This window comes from Neovison vison, chromosome 3, assembly GCF_020171115.1.
Source record: "Neovison vison isolate M4711 chromosome 3, ASM_NN_V1, whole genome shotgun sequence".
Taxonomy (NCBI): domain Eukaryota; kingdom Metazoa; phylum Chordata; class Mammalia; order Carnivora; family Mustelidae; genus Neogale; species Neogale vison.
Window position 1 is genome coordinate 110,588,792 of NC_058093.1, and position 7,451 is coordinate 110,596,242.

The 7,451-nt window shown below is 36.0% G+C and overlaps 1 pseudogene; it reads left to right on the plus strand.

Annotated features, from left to right (window-relative positions):
* Positions 1–4,442, plus strand: part of LOC122903540 — a 97,182-nt pseudogene extending 92,740 nt beyond the window's left edge.
* The last annotated feature ends 3,009 nt before the right edge of the window (positions 4,443–7,451 follow it).

Below are 7,451 nucleotides of genomic sequence, written 5' to 3' on the forward strand. Positions count from 1 at the left end.
AAAATATCTTGGAGACATAAGCTATCATTTGGGATCCCTTTAACTTTAGAGGCATCTGTCAAATCTGGAAAAATCTACTGAGACTCTGAGAAAATTAAAACTTAAACAAAGCATTTGAGAAGCCCATGGGATAGAAACAAAAATTAGAACTCAGGAAATACAAAAAAGGGGGATATGCTCTGACAAATCTTTAAGAGGCAGCCCATGGATAATGTTAAATTAGAATAAAAATTGAAAAATTGAAAATTAAACTATCTTATAAAAATAAAATAATTAAACCCAGTTTTAAATAAACTAAGTAACTAAAAATTAGATTCAGATGATCATGGAGGGGCGCCTGGTGGCTCAGTGGGTTGAGCCTCTGCCTTCGGCTCAGGGTCCTGGGATTGAGCCCCGTATTGGGCTCTCTGCTTTCCCCACCTCTCTCTGCCTGCCTCTCTGCCTACTTGTGATCTCAGTCTGTCAAATACATAAATAAAATCTTTAAAAATCTTATTTAAAAAAAAAAAAAAAAGATGATCATGGAATGTTACTACCTTCATGTTTTTAAGTCCAAAGTTGAATTATCTCCAGAAGAACACAATACCATTCTGGTTCTTAAATTACTCCTACAGTTTTGACAGCATCAAAGTAAACAGACAAATAATGAGACAAGATATAATGTGACTGTAAACTTTGAAAATAAATTCTAAGTAAAGATAGATTCCCAGAGTACAGGCAATGAAGTTATCTAAATCAGTTAAGATAACTAGATTTCATATGTTAAGGAAAACTAAAGAAAAGATTGAGAATTTCTGTAGAGGACTGGAAGCAATATAAAAATTAATCCAACTCAAATTCTAAAATTAGCAAAAAAAGATAAACTTACTAAAATTAAGGATTCAAAAGATAAGTTTGGCAGCATAAGTGACATAGATTAAGTGAATTACTAAAATGAAAAATAGGTCATAAGAAAATATATAGAATAAAGCACAGAGGAGATAGAAACAAACAGAATGAAAAGAGTAATGTTAACTAGAGAGCAAATATAAATGAAGATCCCGTATTTGAAGAGAAACTGGATAAAAGTTTCACAGAACTGATATAAAGAAAACAAAACAAAAACAAACAAAAAACTATTAGCTGCTCCTAGGATGAATTCAAAGAAAATCATATTTAAGAAAATTATGTTAAATCTGTTGAAAACTAAAAAGAAAAAGAAAAAAATTAAGCATACATAATAAGGAACACTAATTACAGAAAACTAAACAAGTCATAAGTCTCTTAAGGATATTCAAAATATATTTTTTAAAGATTGTCAACTTAAAATTATATAACCATAAAGAATTGCATTCCAAATGAAGACATGATAAAAACATAAACTGTTTACATGTGATACAAGAGAATATTAACAGATTTTATTAGACTTTAATCAGTGAGGTTTCTATGTTGCAATATCTAGCATAACCATTAGGTGAATTAAATAAAGTGAATGAATGCAATTAAGGTATTAAAAAGTGAATAGAGGAGAAATACAAAATGATAAAATTCTAATCAATAAAAAAGTGGCAGGAAAAAACATCAAGAAGAATCTAGAATAACTGGAGCAAACAGAGAGCAAAAAGTAGGAGTATTTAAGTCCACATATGCCATTATTTAAACTAATGTATGCAGACTAAGCTCAAATTAAAACATACACATTGTCTAACTGGATAAAAGAACAAAAAAGTTTAACTCAAAGTCAAAATATGACAATTTTAATTTATACAATTAATAACATAGCATAAAATTTATAGATATAAATTCTAAAATGACAGTATTAATGATAGTATTAATGTATATATACCTGCAAACATTTTATTTTATTTACTCAAAACAAGTAAACAAAAAACATTTTATTTTATTTTACTCAAAACAAGTAAACCATAAATAAGTCAAGGATAGAATATTTATCAAAGTTAACTATGTACTAGGCTGCAAAGCAAGACTTAACAAATACCAAATGATTTAAATCATAAAGGATATATTCTCTGATCACAGAATAAGGAAGCAAAAAAAAAAAAATAGCCAAAGCGTATCTAGAAAATGTCTATGGTTTAAAAGTTAGGAAACAACCTTCATAATGAACTATAAGTCAAAGAAGATATTAGAATGGGAATTAGTATGTGTTTCAAATATGTACGCACACACACACAAACACACACACAGAGCTATATAACAAAGCTTCATTTCCAAGAAAATGTATAATTTTAAATATGTGTGAGTGTGTTTGTTTGTTTGTTTGTTTGTTTTAGGATCTCATTTATTTATTTGAGAAAGAGAGAGAGTGACAGAGAGAAGGAGCAGGGGAGAGGCAGAGGGAGAAAAGAAGACTCCCTGTTGAGCAGGGAGCTGGACATAGGGATCAGTCTCAGGACCCTGGTGTCATGACTTGAGCTGAAGTCAGACCCTTAACTGAGCTACCCAGATGACCTGTGTATTTCTTAAAGTATGTTTAAAAATGCATACTTTTAATATCCACCTGAAGAAGTTAGAAAAAGAATGGTACTTAAACAGAAGGTTTAATATAAAGAAATTTGAAATAGTTACTCAGAAAATAAATATAAATAGAAAAATAAATAACAAAATAGACTAGACAAACAAAGCCAAAAGTTGGTTGCACAGAAAAGCTAATACAATTTATGAAACCTGGTAAAAATGCATGAGAGAGAAAGAGAAGGCATAAATACCCCATATCAGAAATGAAAAGGAGGTCATAACCTCATATTTTAGATACTACAGACATTAAAAACTTACACTAAATATAAATTTATTTCAAAAAACTCAAAAATGTAGACAAATTAAAGAAATATTTTGAAATGTACAGCTTATCAAAAGTGATCTAATCAGAAAGGAAAAAAATGAAAAGCATATAATATTTAAAAAAATTATAATAACTACAAATGTCCACTGACACCACTTTCATTTCATAAAAAGAAAATAACATTTATACCCAGTTGGTTTCACTAAATTTTACTAAACTTTAAAAAAGAAAGAAGCTGATACAAAAAAATCTGCTAATAAGAATATAAGAAAGGTAAACAATGGTGAAATTCTCTCATAAATCTATACTCAAAAATTCCATGAAATTTTAGCATATTTAACCCTGCAGTGTATAAAAATCACATTATCTTGTGAAAGCTAAGCTATTCCCAGAAATGCAAGATTATTTTAATATTCAAAAACCATTCAATATATTCCCTTGTATTTGAAAGAATAAAGGATTAAAAAACATTTATGATAATCTCGGTAATGCCAAGAAAAACAGTATTGTATAATTCCACATGTTATTGAAAAGAAATAGGTTTTTAATAATAGGAAACTATTAGCGAACTGATAAAGGGAATCTTATTTATTCTCATAAAATTTTTATAAAAACTATAACAGACATTATTCACAGTATTTAAATATTAAAAATCTTTTTTCTTTTCTTTTTTTTTTTCAAGAAAGCAGAGAGGCAGGCAGAGAGACAGAGAGAGGGAAGCAGGCTCCCCACTGAGCAGCGAGCCCGATGTGGGGCTCGATCCCAGGACCCCCAGATAATGACCTGAGCCGAAGGCAGTGGCTTAACCCACTGAACCACCCAGGAGCCCCTAAAAATCTTTCTTCTTAAGATGAGGAACAAACCCAGTTTGTCAAGGACTTCTTGAAAGGCAACATCAGGAAGGAACTGTTTAAGCTGGTCTCTACCGCACTTTACTTCACATATTCAGCCCTCGAGGAGGAAATGGAGTGCAACAAAGACCACCCAGCCTTTGCTCCCTTGTGCTTCCCCATGGAGCTACACCGGAAGGAGGCACTGACCAAGGACATGGAGTATTTCTTTGGTGAGGACTGGGAGGAGAAGGAGCGGTGCTCTGAGGCTTCCCAAAAGTACGTGAAATGGATCCATTACGTGGGGCAGAATGAGCCAGAGCTACTGGTGGCCCATGCCTACACCTGCTATATGGGGGGACCTCTCAGGGGGACACGTGCTGAAGAAGGTGGCCCAGTGGGCCCTGAAACTTCCCAGCACAGGAGAAGGGACCCAGTTCTATCTGTTTGAGAATGTGGACAATGAACAACAGTTCAAGCAGTTGTACTGGGCCAGAATGAATGCCTTGGACCTGAACCTGAAGACCAAAGAGAGAATTATGGAGGAGGACAATAAGGCCTTTGAGTACAGCATGCAGATATTGGATGAAATGGACCAGGCTGGCTCCGTGTTGGCCAGGGAGACCCGGGAGGATAGGCTCCCCGTGCACGATGGGAAAGGAGAGGTGTGCAAATGCCCGTACTATGCTACTAAACCAGAGGTGCCCTGGAGGGCAGCAGCTGCCCCTTCCAAATAGCCCTGACTGATGCTGAGTAAGCCCAGCCTGCAGTTCATTCTGGTCACTGGTGTGGCCCTGGTTGCTGGCCTCCTGGTCTGGTACTACATGTGAAGGAACCATCATACCACGTTGGCGCCTTCCTCCCGAGTGACCACTGGCCTGCCCCCACCTCCACCGGTGACAAAGCTACCACCTCAGGTGACTTTTTTTTTTTTTAAATGCTGGTTTTGAGAAAACAAGCAACCAATAAAGGTGAGACGCTAAAGTCTCAAAAAAAGAAAAAATCTGGTACAGGAAAAAATCTGAATTACTACCACTTCTATTCAATATCGAATAAGAGGTTACAGGCAATGATGAAGAAAAAGGAAGAAGAGGAAGAGAAGTAGGAGTAAGAGGAGGAGGAGAAAAAGAGAAAGAGAAAAAGGAGAAGGAGGAGGAGAAGGACAACAAAAACAGCAAGAAAAAGAAGTAATTGTTATATGGTTTGGAAAGACAATTCAGTAAAGTCTCAGGATACAAAATCAATGTAAATAAATCTATGCATTGGCAATTTCATTTATACAGTTGGGTTTCTATACATAAATAATAAAGCAGCAGAAAGAGAAATTAAGAATCCCAATTACAATTGCATCAAAAATAACGAAATACCTAGGAATAAACCTAACAGAAGAGGTGAAAAACCTATATTCTGAAAACTATAAAACACTGATGAAAGAAATTGAAGATAACACAAAGAAATGGAAAGATATTCCATGCTCATGGATTGGAAGAAAAAATATTGCTAAAATGTATATACTACCTGATCCACTCATCTGTTGATGGACATCTAGGTTCTTTCCATAGTTTGGCTATTGTGGACATTGCTGCTATAAACATTCGGGTGCACGTGCCCCTTTGGATCACTACGTTTGTATCTTTAGGGTAAATTCCCAGTAGTGCAATTGCTGGGTCATAGGGCAGTTCTATTTTCAACATTTTGAGGAACCTCCATGCTGTTTTCCAGAGTGGTTGCACCAGCTTGCATTTCCACCAACAGTGTAGGAGGGTTCCCCTTTCTCCGCATCCTCGCCAGCATCTGTCATTTCCTGACTTGTTGATTTTAGCCATTCTGACTGGTGTGAGGTGATATCTCATTGTGGTTTTGATTTGTATTTCCCTGATGCCGAGTGATATGGAGCACTTTTTCATGTGTCTGTTGGCCATCTGGATGTCTTCTTTGCAGAAACGTCTGTTCATGTCCTCTGCCCATTTCTTGATTGGATTACTTGTTCTTTGGGTGTTGAGTTTGTTAAGTTCTTTATAGATTTTGGACACTAGTCCTTTATCTGATATGTCGTTTGCAAATATCTTCTCCCATTCTGTCAGTTGTCTTTTGGTTTTGTTAACTGTTTCCTTTGCTGTGCAAAAGCTTTTGATTTTGATGAAATCCCAAAAGTTCATTTTTGCCCTTGCTTCCCTTGCCTTTGGCGATGTTCCTAGGAAGATGTTGCTGCGGCTGAGGTCGAAGAGGTTGCTGCCTGTGTTCTCCTCAAGGATTTTGATGGATTCCTTTCTCACATTGAGGTCCTTAATCCATTTTGAATCTATTTTTGTGTGTGGTGTAAGGAAATGGTCCAATTTCATTTTTCTGCACGTGGCTGTCCAATTTCCCCAACACCATTTATTGAAGAGGCTGTCTTTTTTCCATTGGACATTCTTTCCTGCTTTGTCGAAGATTAGTTGACCATAGAGTTGAGGGTCTATTTCTGGGCTCTCTATTCTGTTCCATTGGTCTATGTGTCCATCAACAGATGAATGGATCAAGAAGATGTGGTATATATACACAATGGAATACTATGCAGCCATCAAAAGAAACGAAATCTTGCCATTTGCGACAACATGGATGGAACTAGAGCGTATCATGCTTAGCGAAATAAGTCAAGCGGAGAAAGACAACTATCATATGATCTCCCTGATATGAGGGAGTGGTGATGCAACATGGGGGCTTAAGTGGGTAGGAGAAGAATCCATGAAACAAGATGGGATAGGGAGGAAGACAAACCATAAGTGACTCTTAATCTCACGAAACAAACTGTGGGTTGCTGGGGGGGAGGGGGGTTGGGAGAAGGGGGGTAGGGTTATGGACATTGGGGAGGGTATGTGCTTTTGGGTAAATTGGAAGGGGAGATGAACCATGAGAGACTATGGACTCTGAAAAACAATCTGAGGGGTTTGAAGTGGCGGGGGGGTGGGAGGTAGGGGTACCAGGTGGTGGGTATTATAGAGGGCACAGCTTGCATGGAGCACTGGGTGTGGTGAAAAAATAATGAATACTGTTTTTCTGAAAATAAATAAATTGGAAAAAAAAATGTATATACTACCCAAAGCAGTCTACATACTTAAGGCAATCCCTATCAAAATACCAACATCAATTTTTACAGAAGTAGAACAGAAAGTCCTAAAATTTGTGTGGAACCACAAAAGCCCCTGAATAGCCAAAGGAATCTTTAAAAAAGTAGAAAAGTAGAAAACAAAGTTGGAGGCATCACAATTCAAGATTTCAAGTAATTCTACAAAGTCGTAATAATTAAAATGGCATGATGCTGCACAAATATAGACACAAAGATCCACAGAACAGAATAGAAAACACAGAAATAAACCCACAATTATATGCTCAATTATTTTCAAAAGAGCAGGAAAAAAATATCCAATGGAAAAAAAAGACAGTGTCTTCAACCAATGATATTGGGAAAACTAGACAGCACCATGCAAAAGAATGAAACTGGACAACTTTCTTACACCATTCCCCCAAATAAATGCACAATGGATGAGAGTTCTAAATGTAAGACCTGAAAACATAAAAGTCCTAGAAGAGAACACAGGCAGTAACTACTTGACATCAACCATGGCAAATTCTTTCTAGATAGTTCCTCTAAAGCAAGGGAAACACAAGTAAAAATAAATTATTGAGACTTCATCAAAATAATACCTTCTACACAGTGAAAGAAACCCTCAATAAAACTAACAGGCAACCTATGGAGTGGGAGAAGATATTTGCAGATAACATATTTGATAAAGGGTTACTATCCAAAACATAAAGAACTTACACAACTCAATACCCCCCCAAAAAACAAATAATCC